The sequence below is a fragment of the Carettochelys insculpta genome, chromosome 4 (genome assembly GCF_033958435.1).
Source record: "Carettochelys insculpta isolate YL-2023 chromosome 4, ASM3395843v1, whole genome shotgun sequence".
Classification (NCBI taxonomy): domain Eukaryota; kingdom Metazoa; phylum Chordata; order Testudines; family Carettochelyidae; genus Carettochelys; species Carettochelys insculpta.
This window is the reverse complement of record NC_134140.1, coordinates 109,091,161-109,113,156: the sequence shown is the minus strand read 5'-3', so window position 1 is coordinate 109,113,156 and position 21,996 is coordinate 109,091,161. Positions and strand designations below refer to the sequence as shown.

General features: G+C 42.5%; 1 protein-coding gene across 1 annotated transcript in view; it reads right to left on the bottom strand.

Annotated features, from left to right (window-relative positions):
* Positions 1–21,996, bottom strand: part of COL25A1 (collagen type XXV alpha 1 chain) — a 468,167-nt gene that overhangs the window by 100,067 nt on the left and 346,104 nt on the right. The window lies entirely within an intron of this gene.

Sequence of the window (21,996 nt, the reverse complement as noted above, 5' to 3'; positions counted from 1 at the left end):
TCTCCTACTGGGTTTGTAATAGTGATGGAGCAACCTCAAAGAGGGTTAAATTTGGATTAAAACCCAAAGGTTGGGATGGTTAGATAAACATAAGGACATAAGAATGGCCATACTGGGTCAGACCAAAGGTCCACCTAGCCCAGTAGCCTGTCTGCTGACAGTGGCCAGTGCTAGGTGCCCCAGAGGGGGTGCATCGAAGATAATGATCAAGCGATTTGTCTCCCGCCATCCATCTCCAGCCTCTGACAATCAGAGCCCAGGGACACCGTTCCTACCCTTGGCTAATAGCCTTTTATGGACCTAACCTCCATGAATTTATCTAGCTTTTTCTTAAATTCTGTTATAGTCCTAGCCTTCACAGTCTCCTCTGGCAAGGAGTTCCACAGGTTAACTATGCGCTGAGTGAAGAAGAACTTTCTTTTATTAGTTTTAAACCTGCTACCCATTAATTTCATTTGGTGTCCTCTAGTTCTTATATTATGGGCACAAGTAAATAACTTCTCCTTATTAACGCTCTCCACACCGGTCATAATTTTATATACCTCTATCTTGTCCCCCCTCAGTCTCTTCTTTCCTAAACTGAAAAGTCCTAATCTTTTTAGCCTCTTCTCATACAGGACCCGTTCCAAGCCCCTAATCATTTTAGTTGCCCTATTCTGAACCTTTTCCAGTGCCAGGATATCTTTTTTTAGGTGAGGAGACCACATCTGTACATAGTATTCAAGATGTGGGTGTACCATAGATTTATATTGGAGCAGTAAGATACTCCTTGTCTTATTTCCTACCCCTTTTTTAATAATACCTAACATCCTATTTGCCTTTTGACAGCCTCTGCACACTGCGTGGATATTTTCAAGGAACTATCCACAATAACTCCAGGATCTCTTTCCTGATTAGTTATTGCTAAATTAGCCCCCATCATATTGTAAGTATAGTTGGGGTTATTTTTCCCAATGTGCATTACCTTACACTTATCCAAGTGAAATTTCATTTGCCATTTTTTTGCCCAATCACTCAGTTTGATTAAATCTTTTTGAAGTTCTTCACAGTCTGCCTTTGTCTTGACTATCTTGAACAATTTAGTGTCATCTGCAAACTTTGCCACCTCACTGCTCACCCCCTTCTCCAGATCATTTATGAATAAATTGAACAGGATTGGTCCTAGGACTGACCCTTGGGGGACACCACTAGTTACCCGTCTCCATTCATAAAATTTACCATTTATGCCTACCCTTTGTTTCCTGTCTTTTAACCAGTTCTCAGTCCATGAAAGGATCTTCCCTCTTATCCCATGACAACTTAATTTACGTAAGGGTCTTCGATGAGGTACCTTGTCAAAGGCTTTCTGCAAATCAAAGTATACTATATCCACTGGATCTCCCCCATCTGCATGTTTGTTAACCCCTTCAAAGAACTCTAACAGATTAGTAAGACATGATTTCCCTCTGCAGAAACCATGTTGACTTTTGCCCATCAAATTACGTTCTTCTACATGCCTGATAATTTTATTCTTTACTATTGTTTCAACTAATTTGTCCGGAACTTACGTTAAACTTACCCGTCTTTAATTGCCTGGGTCACTTCTAGAGCCCTTTCTAAATATTGGTGTCACATTAGCTATCTTCCAGTCATTAGGTACGGAAGCTGATCCAAAGGACAGGTTACAAACTAATGCTAATAGTTCTGCAATTTCCCATTTGAGTTCTTTCAGAACTCTTGGATGACTGCCATCCGGTCCCGGTGATTTGTTAACATTAAGTTTATCTATTTGTTCCAAAACCTCCGCTAATGACACTTCAGTCCAGGACAGTTCCTCAGTTTCATTTCCCCCAAAACACAGTGCAGGTTTGGAAATCTCGCCGACATCCTCAGCCATGAAAACTGAAGCAAAGTAATCATTTAGTCTCTCCGCAATGGCTTTATCATCCTTGACTGCTCCTTTTCTATTTGTATCGTCTTGGGGACCCACTGCTTTTTTGCAGGCTTCCTGCTTCTAATGTATTTAAAAATATTTTGTTATTACTTTTTGAGCTTTTGGCTAGCTGTTCCTCAAAATCTTTTTTGGCTTTCCTTATTATAGTTTTACAGTTAATTTGGTAGTGTTTATGTTCTTTCTATTTACCTCACTAGGATTTGCCTTTCACTTTTTGAAAGATGCCTTTTTATCCCTCACTGCTTGTTTTACATGGGTGTTAACCCATGGTGGCTCTCTTTTTGGTCTCTTAGTATGTTTTTTAATTTGGGGTATACAAAGCTTACTGAGCTTGTTGGGGCTGATCTTATTTGCTCCAGTATGAATCAGGAATAACTTTACTGAAGTCACTAGAGTTACAATGGTGTCAAACTGTTCTAGGAGAAGAATCGGGGGCCTTGAATTGGCAGAACTGGCCATTATTCTCATACATCTTTCCAAGACTGCCAGCATGTCCTCCTTCTCTGTGACCTAGAAATAGCACAAGAACAGCCATTTTTTTAAATGTTATGTTGGTATTTCTGTAAGATAGATGTGCAGAGGCATGTGAAAAAACGTGACATAAATATTTGCTTCCAAAAAGGTCCAACTCTAGAAATGAGAGCAGTTTTGGAAAGTAGGGTGTTCTTTTTCATTTTTGAATATGGAGTTGTTTACCTAATTCTCATTCCCTAGTACTGAGGGTGGAGAAGCAGGACAGACCTGTGCAAAGATGTCCATAAAAGCTGTCCCTGGGATAATGGTAATTAGCTAATGCTCAATATGGTTAGTTTACTGTATAGGTAGTCAAAACACTGCCACGATTTTCACAAGTGAAGTGATAGATAAGAATGTTATCACTTACAAATGTTACCTGTTTCCTAAATTTTTTTTTTTTAACTTTCTGAAATTTCCCATGTTTTTTTCCCCTCTCTGTAGGTAAATAAAGACACCAGTTAAAACTTTTAAATAAATGTAATGGAGAGGTCAACAGGTTATTTAAAAAGTTAGTGGTGCTGGCCAAGCTAATAACTGCTCCTATATAATCCTGCCTCATTCAAACCTTTGAATCACATGAATGCAATGCACAGCTTACCTTCACTTGACTGTTGATTAAGTATATTCAAAGGCATACAGGAAACAATCTTAAAAATATGCATAAAGCTAGCCTTCTAAACGTGTATCAAGTCCCCAGAGAAAGTGGTCTAATTTTAAGAACTGCTGAACATGCAGCAGCTTCCATTGTAGCCAAACCGGAGACAGATGCAAACATTATACACAGAACTGAGCTGACCAAAAACCCAAAAACAAACAAACAAAGAAATCCCCAAAAACAAAAACTGGGAACATTTCTTCAAGTTTTGCAGAAATATTCTCTTCTGTCTTCACAATCTGGCAAAATTAGAGGGCAATTAAAATGGAAGATGATTGCAACCACAGCTATGGAGAAATTATACTTTCCCACAACACAATCTTCCATTGCCAGAGGCTTTTTCTATCCTGAATACTACCGTCAGTTATAAACCACACTTCTGTGGTACCCATTCCTCAGACTCATGTGGCAGTCTATTTCTGAACTAAGTCTCAAAAAAGAGGACTATATTATGATTATCAAGAGTGGCGTAATTTGAATAATACAAAAGAAGAATATTCTTCCAAAAGCACTTGTGACATTAAGGAGAGAAGTTTTCCCAGCAGAGAATGAGAAGTTAGCCATCAGAGCACCATGGCATATGGCCAATTCACACAATTTATTGTCAACGGTGCCTGATATTTTTGATTGAGTCCATCTTTGGGTTGCCAAATTTGGTTGGATCTATTTCTGGAGGTTTCATTGCATGGTAATCTTTAATTAAAGATTAATCTTTAATTCTGGGAGACTCCAGGACAATTTTGGAGGGTTAGCTGCACTACAAGACAGCTACTGTAGCAATTAAGTCTGATCAATCAGGATGCCAGGATTTAAATTTACTGACTATAAAACATACGTGTTCTACAAAGGGCCAAACTAAAAGTTACTTAAAGAAACCTGTCATTTGAGACACTGAGTTGGAATGAACACTGGTATGTTTATTCATTTCTCTGTCACCCCCCCGCCCCCAGAAAACAAGTCATTATTCATTTCTCCCCTGCTTCACTTAAAACAGCTGTTATCTGCTGACACTTGCCAAGGGCTCAACGCCTTAGTCGAAGTGTCAGGGTTACAAGCCTCCACCTTTTCTCAGACCTGCATTGTGTATCTCTCTTTTCCATTCATAAAGTGGGTGGGCCTTATGGATTTCCCTGTGTAAAATCTTTTACATGATAAGATGAGTTTGTTTGGGGTTGTGGTCCCTTTTGGGACTTGGTTTTCTGGGTGCTGATCCACTATAGCTGAGGCCTCCCAGAGCTGAGCTGGTTCAGGGTCTGTGTTGTTCTGCAATGGACAGTGGCAACCCCAACTCTGTGGTTTGCTTGGGAAGACCACAAGATCATGGGGAGTCCACGAAACCAGAAAGACAGACGTCAGTCTGTCATTCAACCATCACACTCATGTTCTGATTTTTGTCATGCTCACCGTATCCCACTCTGCAGATTTTTATCTTAGACTTTTTCTGCAGCCTATTTAGTTTTCGGAGAGTCTGGATGGGTGAATCTGCTATGATGTTGCTGATTAGGATTAGCCTTATGTCTACCTGTGGTCTCAAAAGCTTGGCAGCAAACTCAGAACTACCAGACCTAAGGAACTGCATAGGCATGGGGAGGAGTGCATGTGATCCCTTGGCTACATCTACTCTACAGCAATCTTTCGAAAGATGATCTTCTGGAAGAGGTCTTCCAGAGGATCTTCTTTTGAAAGAGCACATCCACACACAAAAAAAGTGGACCAAAAGATTGATCCACTGTGTCGATGAAGAGCACCCACACAGCCCCTGCTCTTTCAAAAGAACAGGCCACGGACTGAAAAATCTGGTGCCATGAGGATTGCTCTTTCCAAAAAAAAGGGCCTGCAGAGCACCTATGCATGATTTTTTTTCTGAGAGAAGCTTTTGAAAGGAGGCGCTCTTCCTGATCCAGGAGTGGAAGAGGGCTTCAGGAAAAAGAGCCACATTCTTTTGATCCTGGATCCAAAAAGTGCATTTTGTGTGTAGATGCTCCACTTGTTCTTTTGAAAAAGGGCCTGATTTTCCAAAAGAGCTTGCTCGTGTAGACACAGCTCATGGGCTTGCAGATGCAAGCCCCCTCAGTTGCACCCCTTCCATGTCAACTGGAGCCCAGCTCTTCCACTGTGGATGCTGCTGCACCCTGCCCAGTCTACCCCAAATATAGCTGCTGACCCTTGCCGCCCCCCGCAACCCCACCCCAGGTTAGCATCCTGGGGTAGAGTGATCACAGCCTCTCCTGCCACAGAGCTCTAGAAAGCTGGTGAGCTGCTCCAGTGACAGAATTCCAGAGGGCTGTCAGCAGAAAGCATGGCTGCAGCCTGCCCCAGCCCAGAAGCTCTGGAGAGCTGGCGGGTGGCTCAGCTCCAGCTTTCTCAGGCCACGCCTTCTGGCTGGACCCATCATCAGCAAGCTCCCACCTGTCCAGCCAAGCTGCCAGCCCCTGCACTGGGCAGCCAGTGTTCCCAGCACCAAGAGGACATGCAATGTGGCCCCCAGCCTGCCTGTCCCAGGCTCTGTGGCACAGGGCACTCTGGTGGGGCATGGGAGGGGGCCAGGTGAGGAGTTTTGGAAGGCATTGCTTTCCCCTGCCTGTGATACCTGCCACTCATGTTCATAGGACTGTGTCATTTCAGGAGCCTGCAGCCCTCTTCCATTATCCATATATCTGACCTCCTGGCCAAAGGGACATCACTAATTTCCCCTTCACTATTTCAAAATGTGTTACCTTTTACCAGCATACACAGAGCCCTCCAGAAGATGGGAGCTTAGTGGCACATAATACCCTCACTAGGCTTTTTTGTATCTCTGTCCTGTACTAAACATTCCCTAACAGGTGGCCATGTAGCCTATCACAAACAATTAGCTACATCTCTCCTGCAGTGGGACACTAGTGAGAAACTAAAGACTTCTCCTGCCCCTACATCTTTCTACAGATAAAACTTTGGTCAAGTATTATGGTGTTCCAAAGACTTACGTTGCTAACTTATTCCAAAACTCTTGAGGTAGCTCCATGAACAGGGGAGTGACTACACAGTACAGGAGTGCCTTACATCTCTGGGGACAGAAGGGCATATAAAAACTGTATCCTACCAAACCAGCCCTGCAAAGAACTTATTACAAGCAAGGAAAGATAACCACAACAGGCGGAAAATGACAGAAACCGACAGTCAGTCTGTCTCCAAGAAGTACTGGATCATGCACTAGGAACAGCAGCCAAAACACAAGGGAACATAGTAAGTTGCAAAGGTTCTTTTTTTTAGTGGAAGTCAAATCTCTAAGTGAGACACTATCCATGATCCATTATGATTTTTAGCATGTTTGTCTGACAGCTGTATACTATGGACAAAATTCTGCTCTTCTGTTGTGTCACTGGAACCGAGGGCAGGATCTGGCCCTCAACGTGGCTATTTTTTAAAGTTCCAGTTTTTCAAAGCCTTTAAAACACCCCCAAAATGCAACACCATTTGGAACACTCAGCTGAGGAGGAAATTCCACAGGTTGTTATAAAAGCAAAACAGCAGCTGACGTTTTAAATGCAGGTAGATTGATGGTGTTTCCTCTGCTATACCCTAAAACACAACATTATTTTGAGTGTATTGGTCCCAACTGGCCATTTTAGTATTTAGGCTGAAAATAATGTTGAAGGCCTTTTATACAAAGCCAGGCTTATTACTTTATACATTTTTAACCAAAACACATTTTAAAACTGTAATGCAAAATACTGCTTGGGTTTTATTTCTTCCCCCACGCCCCCCAACCATTCAGGTTACTGTTTCAAAAAGTAACATAAAAGATTTATATCATTTTTAAGGTGGAAAAGGAGTTACGCCATTTTATAAGGAAACAAGGCACCACATGAAAAATTGGTCACTCAACAGTACTATCATATGCAATAATTTCAGTCAAATTGTTTTTCAGCTTGGCATTAGTCACCTGAAAAAAAGTTGTGAATTTCATTCTTTAAATCACATACAATTTTACATTCACTATGCTGCAGTGCATGTGTTTCCTGACTAGTACTATAGTCTGTCCTTAGTAATGACGACAATGAAGATGTTAGACTGTGGAAATGGGTGTTTTCTGTGCATCATTTAGTGCTATAATTTATTCAGGAGTTTTAGCGTTTCCCCTCCAAGTAGTTACTCTGTCCACAGCACATTCGAAAGCATAGGTAAAGGGCCACTTTTGTGTTTGTAAGCTCCTGGGAAACAAAAGACACCATCTTTTGGGAGGAGGGGGGAATTCACCTAGCAAATGCAACACATTCTATAATCTTCTAATGCATATGCAAAAATATAATCCAATCTAGTCATTAAAATGAGAACGAGAAGTGCATCCTCCCCTCAGGTGGGAATTGACAGAGGGCCCAGGAAACTCTATAAAGTCATCTTTGGAGTATTCCCAGTCCTAATCCTTTCTGTGCAGGGAGGGGCTTAGGGAATTGCAGAGGTGGCAATGAAAAAAAGTGAGGCTCCCTCACAAAAGACAAAGAAAGACCAGAAAACACACATAGGTTGAAGTTAACATTTTTCAAAAATTAACATCAGTGTGGCTCAAGAGATGTAAAATTGGCAACAAGAAGTCACATTAGCCACATTCGTAACTTTTCTGTAAACTGGTAGTTGAACTACATCAACACTGCACCAACAAGCTAATATTTTCAAAAATGTATGTTAATTAGGGAGTCCTAATTGGAGATAGCATTTGAGCAGCTGTTTAGTTCAGTCTTAAATAGATATTATCTTTACTTTTCTAGAGAAGTGGTACATACACATTAGTGTCCAAGGTAGAGACAATCAAGTTCTGCTGCTTCAGTTGACAGAAACAAAAATCAATACAGAGGAGTGCCTGACACCAAGATATGCTGCTAAGCACCGTTCTGCAGAAATGCCCAAGCTGGAAATGCAAATGATGAAAGGACTGGCAGGGAGTATAGGAATCTAAACCTTAAAGGGAACAAGACAGGCATTTGGCCAAACACTGAAGCATTAAATACTGCAGACACAAGATGACCACATGGCAGTCTGACATCAAGTCGTTTTAGGTAAAGCAGTGGTTCCCAACCTTTTCAAGATGGGGACCCATTTTGATCATTCAGGAAGACCTTGTGTCCCAAGGCGATTCAAAACCAGAGGTGGGGCGGGGGGAGAAGAGAAGGTTTTCCCCTGGGAAAAATGCACTTCTCTACCCCCTGGCTTAAACCCCTCTCAGCCCCAAAACACCTCCCACCCCGCAGCTTAAACCCCTCTCAATCCCCACCCCACCTTCCCCAGCCTTGAACCCCTCTCAGCTAGGGTTGCCAAACTTTTGGAAAAATCTTACATGGGACAGGCAGCCCCACCCATGGGATCCCCAGCCAAGGCTGTCTGTCCTGCATAAGCTTTCCAAAAACTGGGGCAGCGGGTAGGGACCCTGGCAGCTCTGTAGCTGGGAGCCAGCTGGAATGCAGAGACCTGGCTGGCAGGGCCAGCCATGGAATCCCTGCCTGGGGCGGTGGGGGAACCTCCCACAGTCCCACAGCTTGACACCGTCTGGGGTACTTAACCCTGGCTAGCAGCGCCAGCCATGGGATCGCAGGTGAGGGGGTGGGGGATCCCACAGCAGCGTGGTGGGAGCTGGCTGGGATACAGAGCCCTGACAGGCTCTCATCCCCCTCATCCACAGGCTTAAACTTGTCATAGCTACCCTGGCCCCCCACCTACCTCACAGGGGAGTTCCAAGCTGCTGCTGCTGACCCCCACCTCCTTCTCTGGACAGCTCCCCCACCCAGCCCTCCTAGTCCCTTCCCCCACCTGCAGAGGGTCAGTTCTCTGCCCTGCAGCCTTAAATGGGACTCGGTTTAATTGGTTTCAGGGCAGGATCCCTCCTGCCCGCTGTTAAACCAATTCAACTGAGTTCCATTTCAGCACCGCAGGGCAGGGACTGGGAGCCAAGGAGGAATCAAGAGGTGGCAAATGGCTCCCTAAGAGCCCAGTTGGCGACCTTTAGAAAATCTAATTGGGACCCATGTTTGGATCCTGACCCATAGGTTGAGAATCGCTAAGCTAAAGGCAGCACAAAAGGACATGAAGCTAACAGGAGTCTCTTCCTAATTCAATGAGAGGTTCATAGTGACCTACACCAGGGGTGCGCAAGCGGGGGTGTGACATTTTATAAGGGGGGTTCAGTGCAATTGGCTCACCTCTCCCCCACTTCCGCTGCCTCCCCAGGCCTCTGATTTCTCTCTCACAGCTGCTGCATTTCCAAGGGAATGCCCTGCCCCCCGCTGCTGGGCCAATCAGCATGCATAGAGGCCCTGAGTCAAGCAACAGAACAGCCAGCAAGTTCCTGGATTTAAAAGGTACCCTCCTGGGATCATCCCCCCGAGCACTCCTCCCACTTTGGGGCATCCCCTGGAGCCTCCAAGCACCCCCTTCCTGAGTGCTCCCCGCCCACATCCTGTCCTGTGGTCCTCCCATAATTCGGGGTGGGGTGGGTAATTGCAGGACCAAACAGCGGGGTGTGACCTAAAGAGTTTGCTCACTCCTGACCTACAAAATAGTTACATTGGACCTTTCTGCACTTTGGTAGAAGTTTTCCAGTTATATTGTCTGCCATATGAATAAGGAGTTTTAGTCACGGCACATATCTCAGTACTACAGAAGTTGCCAAAAAACCATGCATTCAGTATATGTGCAGAATGTGGAAGCAGGTAGTGGTGAAAAAGGAACACACAGCACCCAATGAAGGCCTGAGTTCTTATTTAATTTACACTGGTATTAATCAGGATGAATCCCATCAGAGGATTTGTACTGGTATAAAAGACATCAGAATCAGGTATTCCTGATGGACTCCAGGTATTCCTTTGGACTCTTACTGTGCCTTTCAACCAAGTGTCTCAAACCACTGCATAAACATCATTTAAATCACACAAATCCTTTGTAAGGCAGGGAAGCATCGTTCTAGTTTTGCACACCAAAGAAACTGAGACACTAGCAGACAAAGTGCTATGAGTGGCATTCAGAACTCCATGACAATGTAACACCAGCTAATGAGTTGACCTCAGCTTCCTGTTTTGACCTCTCAATGAGTAGTTTATGTGCTGACCGGTGACACAGAAATACAGAACTACTGACCCAGGAGGATTTTTTTGTTGTTTATATACTGTAGAGAGAAGGTTCTCATTTGTGCAGTAATGATGGTACATTTTCAAACAAACACACAAATAAGCTGAAACATTCAGCTGGTTGCCAATAATAGAGAAGGCTTTAACACCTTACAGGAGTCAGCTTTTCGGCATAGAGTCACTAAGTGGAGTTCAGCACATCAACATACAGTGCACTGACAGGACAATCTGCATTGTCATGTACCATCAGCAGCAACATGCTAACAATGTAAGAATGTCCACACTGGGTCAGACCAAAGTTCCATCTGACAATGGCCAGGGGGAAGGAACAGAACAGGTGATCCAAGTGATTTATTCCTTGTCGCTCATTCCCAGCTTCTGGCAATAGAGGGACACAAGTGAATGTGTCTTTATTATTGCTATCGAGATCAAGTGACGGACAATGGTAAAAACAGAGATCTTTTCGGTAAGCTCTGATGTCATTGCATTGCACAAAAACATCATATGGCACAGTCACTAAGAATATATATCATCTCATAGAGCTGGAAGGAACCTTGAGACATCATTGAGTCCAGCCCCCTGAACTCTCAGTCAGACCAAGCATCATCCCTGAAAGTTTTTTTTTTTTTTGAAGTCTGTTTGTCCCACAGCCCTATACAGCTTTTTCAAGGCTTGAACTCACAACTACAATTTTACAAGGCCAATGTTCAAACCACTGAACTAGCCCCATAGCTGAACCAGTCTGAATAACACCACCTACCACCCAAAACTTCTGAGATCATCTTGAACTGCCAACAGTGTGAGGACATAAACACAAAGAGCCAAGCTCTATGTAGCAACTAAAGAACACCCTAAACAGCAAGTGCCTATGCTCATTAAGCAATCTGCCACAATGTATCCTGGCCCTCTGGTTACTGTGGAGGACCAGGAACTCTATAATCACTTCACGTCTCCCTTTCTTTTTCATGAAATTTTACAACTTAAATTATAGACAGATGTACAACAGTTTGGAATAATCTTCAGTTTCCTTAAAATGTTTTGCACCACTGTGTCCCCTCATCAACTGCATTATAATAGTCTGGAGTAGTATTCTAAGCCTTTCAGGTTGTCCAATCAGTCTTCCAGATCTTGTTGTCAGTTCTGATGAGTTTGTGCATAGTGTTTCCTGTTGAGGGGGTTCACTTCCCAAAAGAACAGCTGCAGGATCTAGATCCTCTCTTCATTGGGTCGTGAAGTATTGAAGACAAACCTGATTCTTCTAGAAAATCCTTTAGGAGTCTTCAGAAGGTTGGACTGGGGGAGTTTCTACCAAACTGGGAACAGCTCCAAGTGTCTGGAAAGTTTTTGAGACAAGCCTTGTTGTCTGGTCTCATTTCAGTTCAGTCTTCTGTGCCAAGTAACGAAGTTTTGTTGCTGCAGGATTTTTATTACAGCATCCGTTTTTCAAAATTCCTTCAGGTCAGTCCTTTGTTATCCTGAGAACTTATCACAAGTTCTAGAGACAGTCCAGACACAAGGGGTATAAACCAGTATCCCGTCCAATTTTTTCCATCCATGGGCAGAATAAATTTAATGTGCACAGAGGCATGTGTCGAAGTGCACCACCAATAGCAACATATGCTTCTGGCCATGGGTGGCTGTGGGCGCTCTGCTAATCAGCTGGGCAACACCTGAATCTCCCTTGGGTGGTTGGCCAAATGCTCAGCTTACAGAGAACACTGATATTGACTAATATCTGTGGAGTGCTCTGTTATGAGTCCGCTCATTTTTAAGCAGTCCTTTTAAAGCCTACACTTTCTCCACCTACTCACAGTTCCGAGAACAAAGGGGAATACTAGAATGATGTTCAAAATAAAATCCTGTGCAAATCCTAGAAATGTTTTATAAGTAAATTAAGGTCCATTATCAGAGATGAAGACTTCAGGAACTCCATGTCTTGCAAAAACTGACTTTAGTTTCTGGATGACCTGAGCTAATGAATCTATGTAAGTATATCCAAGTCAATAAATCCAAAGAACTATTTGATTACAATAATGTGTTTGTATCCTTTCCAGAAAACAAATCTGTGGGTATCTGCTACAATGGATTGTCAGGTACTGTTGTAGAAAGTAATGGTCCTGTCTTTTCTTTTCTTTTTTTTTTTTTTAAAAACTTGTTAAATATCAAACAGCCCTCTACACTAAGGTCCGAATTTGTCTACTCAGAAGGGCTATCACACAGATTGTAGTGCTTGTGACATGCATGTTCATACTTTGATGTTCTTCATGAATTTTGGAGAGCACAGGGATCAGAATGAATGGTCCTTTTCACAAGCAGGCTACAGCCATGTGCAGATCATTTCATTCCTGTAAATAGGGTAGTACATCTAGTATAAGATGGCTCCAGATCTTGGTAAAGTGGGTCTTTGCCCTGAAAGTTTATGCTCCCAAAAATCTGTTAGTCTGTAATGTGCCTCAGGATTTCTCATTGTTTTTCCAGATACAGACTAACACAGCTACACTTCTGATACTTATTAGAAGTATAAGTTCTTTAGCTATGAGGGTTTGCCAGCAATTTTCCATAATTACCTAACTCTGAGAAATTTTGGCTTCTGATAACTAAACTAATGTCTCATGTCTGGACAACTGCATTTTCCCCTTTTTGGTATTCTCAGCTTCTTATCAATTATTAGGAGTTGGCCACATCCAGCCTGACTGAATTGGCCTCATGAACACTTGCTCTCAGCTTAGTAGTAAAACACTCTCAATCTTTGTATGTATATCACTACCAAACTAAAGTTTCCACTTCATGTATGTGACAAAGTGGGTTCTAGCCCACGAAAGCTTATACTCAAATACATTTGTTAAGCATTGAAATGCCACAGGACTCTACATTTTTTTGCTGAAACATAAGCACGTCTTTATCTGTACATGTTTTATTTAAGTTTTGTTAGGTCCACACAAACTTAGATTTTGCGACTGGACTTTGATACAACATACAGGTTGAACCTTTCTTGTCTGGCACCTTCAGGACCTGACCGGTGCTGAATGAGAAAATTTGCTGGATCCCAGGAGGTCAATATTGTTGAGCAGCATTACCAATGCTTCAACTGCTTACTGGGCTCTTAGAAGACATTTAGAGGTAAATTAGAGCAAAATAACAGCTCAAAACACTGAGAACCAGGACAGGTTGCTGTAAATACACTTTATGGGAGCACAGGAAACTTGGCCACACCCATTATAAGTGGTCATCCAGCTAACTAAAATCGTACCAGATTATGGATTTTGCTGGATGAGAGATTTCTGGATTAAAGATGTTCAATCTGTACTAGCGAGACATTGTGTTAGTATTCCAAATATATATTAGAAATGTCTTGACATCTTATAAGCTGCAGGAAAGACATGAAAAGGAGGCAAAGGTAGTTGAGAGCATGTTTCACCTTGCAGGTGTTATATGCCCAGCAGGACTGGGATCTAAAATCAGGACAGTTCAGCAAAAGTTTAGGTGGGTAACTCACTTTACTTTTCCCTGTATATGCATTGAATTTAAAAGAAAAAAGACCAAAAGGGTAAAAAAGCAAGAAAAAAACTCCTCAGCCTCTTTCATGCCAGTGTAGTTTTGGTGTGACAAATAGCTCTTGGTATAGCATCTGGTTGATTTTTCCCTCCCTGAGAGGAAAGGTTTGTCAGTGCTGCTATATTTTTCCATCACTAGACTGTAATTAATTTTAAGGAAGAGGAAATACAAGAGGTCCCCCAAATCTAATCCAGGCTAATTTTACTGCAAAATACATAAACGAGGGTTGGGGGTGAGGGGGAAGTGGTTTCTCAGACGTTACTGTGATTTTCATTTCAAGCAAGGGTTGAATTACCTCCTTTCAACTTGCTTTTCACCCCCCCCACCCCCAACCCCCAAAAGAACTTAAAATTGTTTGTTTAAGGACTGGAAATCTCTCCTGGCCCACTCACCAGGTGAAATTAAGTGAAAAGACTCTTCAACAAGGCTCAGCTGGCCCACAAACTCGTCTGAGAATTTGTGAACTATACTCATTGACGTTTCCTTTCTTTGTATTCTTTCTTTTAATAAACTGCAGTTCATACAACATGATTTTTATACCCACAAACAATACTTTAAAGAAAAATCTTTGAAAGACATGTATCCTGTATAATAAATAGTACTGAAGGAGAAATGTATATGCACAAAAGTAATAATAAATAAACACTCAAAAGAGTAATAATAAATCTGCGCACCCTTAGGCTCTAAATCTACTACTATATTTAAAACAAGGAAAATTCTTTCAAGGTTTAACAAACTGCTATCGGGTAACTTGGTCAAACTACTGAAGCAATTTAAAGTGGAATGATCTACACTGACCACACATTTTGCTTCCAATACATCCTTTCCAAAAAAATTCCCAAGTAATGTTTAAATACAAATAGGGGTCTATGTAGGCTGTGAAGAGGAGAGGATTTATGCATTGAAAGAAAGTCCCATTTAAAGCTAATGAGAATTACACCGTTCAAGTAAATTTCCAATCCATTAATGGGAAAGTCGATTCCTTCAGGCCAAATATATTACAGTCTTTACTTAGACAAAACTCTTACTGGCTTCAAAAGTCCTCCTGGCTCATTAGAGACAACAGGAGTTCTGCTTAAGTGAGATCCACATACGGAATAACTGGCTTGGGTCATATCCTTTTCGTAAAGAGCCCTTTTGTAGCCTGTTTAATATTAGTGATACACGTGTAGCAGTGTAAGGCCAGGCACAGTCCTACACTTTGTTTCCAGTGCACAATGAGGAGACAGGCTTAACAAGGAGAAGTACAGAGTCCTGCACTTAGGACATAAGGATCCCAAACACTGCTTCAGGTTAGGGACTGACTGACGAGGCATTCCACGCTCTCTGCCAGAGTCCTCACCCCGTCCCACATCCCTATCCTCTGGTACAGATCAAAGCTGTCTTTCTTACCCTGAACACCTCATTTCTGGAGCCTGCACTCAGCCAACCCACTGCCCCAGGACAGTAGCAATGAGCAAGTGATGGTGGTGAAGAGCAAGTGAGAAAGGGAGGGGCATGGAGTGAGGGGGCGGGGCCTCAGAGAACGGATGGGACAAAACTGTTGGGTTTTGTGTTATTAGAAGTTGGCAACCTTGGCATTTGACTCTGCAAGGAGGGTGGAGTATAGCTGGGATAGAGCCCCACAATCTCTCTGGACTAATCAGGAGAGCAAAGCCAGCACAGGAACCAGCATACACTGTATTTTGTACTAAGGAAGAGAAGGCACTGCTTGGATCTACATCCTTCCACAGCTCCCAGAGCTTTGTGCTTGTCTGCGTTGCTGTGTAGCTCATCTCAGACCTGTTGGTCATTAAGTATTAACTATCTCCCCATTCCAATTAAAGGATGGACGAAGGGAAAAACAAAGAATGCAGAAAACCCTTGTATGACTCAGATTGCTTAGCTGTCCATCCAACTGCATGTATTAAGAGAAAAAGTAATTTTATTTCTGAGGGTATTGCTGTGGGTAACCACAACCTTGCAAAATTTCCTCAAGGGGAGTGATTAATTCTGAAGGGGGGATAACACCAAGGAAAACATATGAGCACATGCTTAACGTTAAATCCGAGGGCCTTAAATACGTGCTTAAAGTTAAGCACATTCTTACAGGGCTTTCCTGGCCAGAGATACTTTCCTGAATTGGCGCCTAAGGAAAAACAAACAAAAAACCCCACTTACCCTGTTAATGCCTCTTGCATTCTACTCCAATACATCATTAGGTGGAGGGGGTTCACTTATGAAAAGGCTATCATGGTTCTAAGGCTTTTCTAAACCTTTTACCCATATGTCTTCCAGGAAGATAAGTTGCATTACATAGTTGAGGCTGGTTCAATATTCTGCAAATCACAGTAAATCCATAAGAGAGATGCCAGAATCATCAGCCAGCAGCCCACAACATGTTCTAATGTTAATTCATGAAGACTAGCTTGAGAATAAACATACCTTTCTCCAAGGGTACCTATCTCTAGTTTGAGACTACAGAGGAAGAGAAGCTTACAATGGACAATGGAAAAATAAACCAGATGCTAAAGTTACTATTCCATTTCTTTCAACAATATCTCCCGCATAAAATGGAACTATGTATGGAACTATGGCTTACATGTTATCTGTAAGATTTAACTTTTGGCACCAAAATATGAGCACTGGGATCCACTTGCAAAGTTCACTGGCAGGAACGGTGCCTTACACTGCATGGTGTTTTGTATATTATACACCTCTTCATATAATATACAGTGCTAATTTAGTTTAGCCTTTCAATATTCTTTTTCATATATTTGCAAATAAATAGAATGTATTAGTCATTTACTGAAAGGAATTGGAACATGTCACCTTTGTCACATTTGTGTTACGTTAAAATAATCCATTTTCTTTCAAAAAGAATAAATACATGTAGTCAAAGGCCATGAAATACGATTGTGGCATAATGAAAAGAACTTTGACTATATTTTATTGTAGATCTCTATAGCATTGCTCCATGATTTAGTTTCTTAGTTTAGTAACGTGTACATTCTTTCTTCCAGGCCAAATGTAAAGTGTTCAACCTGAATGAAAATGCGTTGACACCTTAATAGGAAACATATAACCATTTAACAGTGACTTCAAATTACACAGAGGAAAACGTTTGAAAATGTCACAACTACTGAAGGAAATTGGAACATAAAACCATAAATTGAAAATGTCAGGCTCTATCTTTGAAGCACAATTTAAATTTGATGAGTAGCATGAAAGAATGTGTAACTTTTTCCCCCCAACAGAAACTACATACTTACTTTTTTTTTGTAAAGTATGAACATCACACTTTACAAGTAACATTCAGAAGTTAAATTTCATATATTTTGAAATCACAAAATCATATCTGGTCTCTCCAACACATTATCTTAATAATATTTCTCATATGAGTAGCCCAATTGAAATCAGTGTCTATTCATGTGAGTAAAAACTATTTGCTTGAGTAAATCTGTGGCCTCAAACACCTAAGAATATATTGTATAAGAAGTGAATCATTAAATATAGTTCAGTTTGCCTGGAATTAATCCTATCCTTTCCTTTACAACTGAATAGGCCACTTTTTCAAAGATGGTGTTAATAATTTTGCACCCACATTTTGGTGGATATAGCTCACATCATTTAGATCAGTGGTTCTCAAACTTTTTGGCACCACGCCCCCTTTTGATTTTTGAGAAACCCTCATGCCCCCCACCTCTTCTTTACTATAATCCAACCCCCCTTTTAACAAAAAATTCAATTCATAATTTAAAATAAACACAAAAACTTGATATAAAATGTTATTTAAAATTAAAAATAAGCACAAATAGTTTTTCTTGGCGCCTTGCACCTGCCTGGTGCAGTCCCAGCTGGCCAACTGCCTGAGCCCCATGCTAGCTGCCAGAGCTGACCACAACAGCTGTCTGTCAGCCTGAGACCTGCGCCCAAGCCCCCTGCCACTGGGGCCAGCCACCCACTCACCCATCCACCAGCTGCCTGCCTGCTCACTGGCTGCCTGAGCCCCGCACTGCTGGGACCAGCAGCCGAACCACCAGCTACCTGCCCCAGTCACAGGCCAGATGCCTGAGCTGCCCACCCAAGCCCTGAGCTGCCAGGGCCAGCCACCCGAGCCCCGTGCTGCCAGGGCTAGCTGCCAGCCCAAGCCACCTGAACCCTGCGATGCTGGGGCCAGCTGTCCAAGCACCACAACTCCCACAAGCCAGCTGACTGCCTGAGCCCCGCAAGCCCCATGAGCCCGCCTGAGCCCCTCTCATCCCACAAATCTAGGCACCGCCAGTCCCTTGCTCTTACCCCATTCCCATCTCCCTCACCTGAGCCAGGCACCCCCAGGCTCCCATTTAACCCCATCCTCCTCCTCCCCCCACAAACCACAGTCACCTACATTTGCAGGAGGCAGCTAGCTCCACGTGGGCCTTTGCCAGCTGCCTGCTTTTTGTAGTGGCCGTATCAGGTCACTCACGTAAAATGGCTGGGGCTGAGAGCTGGGAGCAAAGGCCGGCTCTTTCTTCAGGTGGGAGGAATGATGGGGTGGAGGGGTTGGGTCACCTTACACCCCCTGGAATTTCTTCATGCCCCTGCCAGGAGGGCATGCCTCCCCATTTGGGAAACCATGATTTAGATGGTAGACTACCTGATCACAATCACCATTTGAACACAGAAATAATGCATGGGTAATTAGAGTCTACATTCTCTACTGTTTGTGTGCAAAATCATTCTCTTGACTGAGCATAGGCATAAAATCTGAGACACCATGAAAAATTTGGTTGATGATATTTTAATATTTCTTAGCACTCACATATGCTGATTCCAAAATATTTGCTATCTTACAACAGACAAAGCTTATACTTTGTCTTCCTCACATATAATGGCAAAATGAGCTTCATGTTTTACTAGCAATAAATTGAAATTACTATTAAAAGTTAATTATTATCATCAAATTATAAGTTAAAATGCTATACTTCTTTTGTTAAGAAAAACACATTTAAAAATAAGTGATCAAAAAGTTCTGAATTATTGCTTTCAGATTTTTTGTGTATGCACAATACAATCTTTACATACAATGGCTGAGCATCCAAACACAGTGAATCAATTATATATATTTTTTCCTTTCTGTACTCCCTGCAAGTGTTCTAAACTTTGGTAGGAAAGTTAGTGATCATGAGAAAAACAGATGCACAGGACTGTCTAGAGTTGGGCCAGGCATATTATGTAAACTTCCCCACCCAGTACAGCCAACAGACCTTAATGCTGATGTGAAATACCCCTGCTGTCTTAGCCATAGGCCTCTCTTGCACACAGAAACCATCAGTCATGCTGAACGGTGAGTCAGTTTGGTGATGGAATTAAAAGATTATGACTACCAAATTGCTTTCACTCCGCTCCCAACAGAGAAACTCTACTGGGAATTATTTTTCCCCACACGGATTAGTCTGCATTTTTCCACAGTGAATCTAAGTTTATGCTCCCCCTATGTTTCTAATCTAATTTATTATTCATTATTTATTGCTGGTAGCCCAGTAATGTACTAGGCACTGTAAAAACACCATTGCCGCATTTACACTAGCAAGTTGTTTTGGAAAATCAGGCCCTTTCTCAAAAGAAAAATGCGGAGTGTCTAAACATAAAATGCACTCTTTCGATCTGAAATGGAAAGAATGAGGCTCTTCTTCTGGAAGCCCTCTTCCACTTCCAGATCAGGAAGAGTGCCTCCTTTCAAAAGCTTCCTTAGGGAAAAAAAGCATGTGTAGACACTTCATGGGCCCCTTTTTCGAAAGAGCAGTCCTCATGGTGCTGGATTTTTTGATCCCTGGCCTGTTCTTTCGAAAGAGCAGGGGCTGTGTGGATGCTCTTCATCGAAAGAGTGCAATGATCTTCTGATCTGCTTTTGTGCATGCAGGCATAGCCCAGGAAAAGACAAGGGCCTTTACAGCAAGGCATTAAGCCATGAGAAAGAAAAAAAAACTAACTGAGAAACATTTTTAATGTTTTTCTTCTTTCGTAGATATACTGTCTAAAGTTATATACTTCTATCTGACAAACTTCTATTTACCACCCTGAACCTAGTTGCAGAACTTGGCATTATCCATAATTTACTGACCCTCAGAACCACATATAAGGCAGTCTTCAAAGGTTTGAGAGCCTGGATGTGTTTGTCAAAGCTCAGGGTTTCAGCCCTATTCCTTCTGAAGCTCCAAGCTCAAGAAGGTGCTTCCTGTAAGCCTGAAGTCCTGCGACCTCACTCCCTGCCAGGCAGAAGTCAGAGGCAATGCAAAGGGGAGCTTGTGCAGTCATATGCCCTTCCACCCCAGATTTCTGCCTGGGTTTGCTGGCAGTGCTTGGTGATATGTGCCACAGAGCCCCATCCATTCATGGCAGCTGGTGGAGTTGGCAAAGTGGGAACTGCGCCCAGCCCCACACAAAGGTAATTGCAAAAAGCTGGGAGCTTCTGGGAAACCCACTGTTTTGCTACTGCTTCTCCCCAGGAGAAGCCACAGCAGCCACGCCTTCCTGCAGCTACCACATGTTTGCCTCTGCCTCTTCATGTAGAGCTAATACCTGGGAGTTGCAGTGTGGTGGGAGGGGGAATGCTGAGGGTAAGAGGGGCCTGCATGGAGGGACATGACTCAAGCTGTTGGTGTGTGTGGGTAAACCTTTAAATTGTGCCTCCCAACTCTCAGCAGGCACCAGTCATCTCTGCTCCATCACCCTGCTGGAGTGCAGAAGCCCTGAGCTTCCCAGTCCAGCCTAGTAGGTGGAGACTGGGGAGGTGGTGGGGGGCTTGGGGGGTGAGCATGGAGAGCTCTGTGAACAACACTTGGGGGGCAGGGGATAGCTCAATGGTTTGCACTTTGGCCTGCTAAACCCATGGTTGTGAGCTGAGTCCCTGAGGGGGCTCTGGAGCCAATAGTTTTTTTTTAAAAAAGGATGGTGCTTGGTCCTGCTAAGAGGGCAGGGGACTGGACTCAATGACCTCCCAAGGTCCCTCCCAGTTCTATGAGATGTGTATCTCCACTTTAACTATAAAAGGGGCACATGTTGCTGCAGAGCTGAGGTTTGGGCATCTCTGCTCTGCTGAAAGAGACAAATACAGCTGCATGTGGCAATGAAGGAAGAAGCTTGCTTTTAGGTTCAGGTTTCATAGATATCTTGCAGATGGAGAGCACTGCTCACTTGGGGCTAGACCCTCACATGAGTAGCATCATCTTGAATGGAAGTACTCACAGGACTAAAATTGCTGTCTATAAGACTGGGTCCAACAGAAGACTCTAAGACTATTTTATTTTCTGTGTACACAGAAATGTAAGGCTATTTGTTGTCTTAATTTACTTGTAAGGAGACTTTGAAAGTACATATTTTCATAACCAATGGGACTGCATTTGTTTCAGCTTAAAAGCTTTATCTCCTTTCCATTTGAGGGCCAGATCCCACAATCTTTATTTACTCTTCATTCAGTCAGAGCTCCCACATACTTGAACGGGAACTGTGTCTGAGTAACACATGACTGGGGATTGCAGTATTTGGCTATACATAAAATAAACCCTTGAACACAAACTTCAATTTAAAACTAACAATATCATTGTATATATTTACCTAAACAATCTTTTTTTGTACTAGTCTTATCATTTGGAACAGAATCTTCTTCCATCTATCTTGCTAACCTGATTTGTCTGTATTTACACCCAGTCATTGATCCTGATATATTGCAAAACCCTTTCCCGGGAGTTCAGAAAACTAAAGTTTCACTGTATAAAGTGGCTAATTAAAAACTCTCCCTGATGAGACATAACGACTGAGGATTTTCTACCTGTTTACTCAGCAATTGTTATTTCAGGATATAAATGTATCCCAAAACAGCAATGCCATGGCTTTGCCCTGTGCTCAAAATAGAGCTGGCTTTTTGAGCATGATAGTCCAGCTCCAGTACCCCTCATCATATGAAGGGTAACAGAACTTTCCAAATAGCCACTAATTTTGAACTTTGGTGCTCTTTTGACAGCTCTGAAATTTGGAATAAGGAATTCCAAAATAACTTGAGGAATTTGCAAATGCAAATTGCATAAACTATTTAGAAGCCAACTCAGCTTGTAGATATAGCCTCTGAGTTCAGTTTACAGTGGCTTGTTTCAGTTTACTCAACCCTGTTTCCAGTTGCCTTGTGCTAAATCAGAAAAAGTCCTTCAAGCAAAAATAAGTGTCCACAGAGCTCTGACACAAAGATATCCAAATACATTAAAATCACAGGTTTTGTTTCA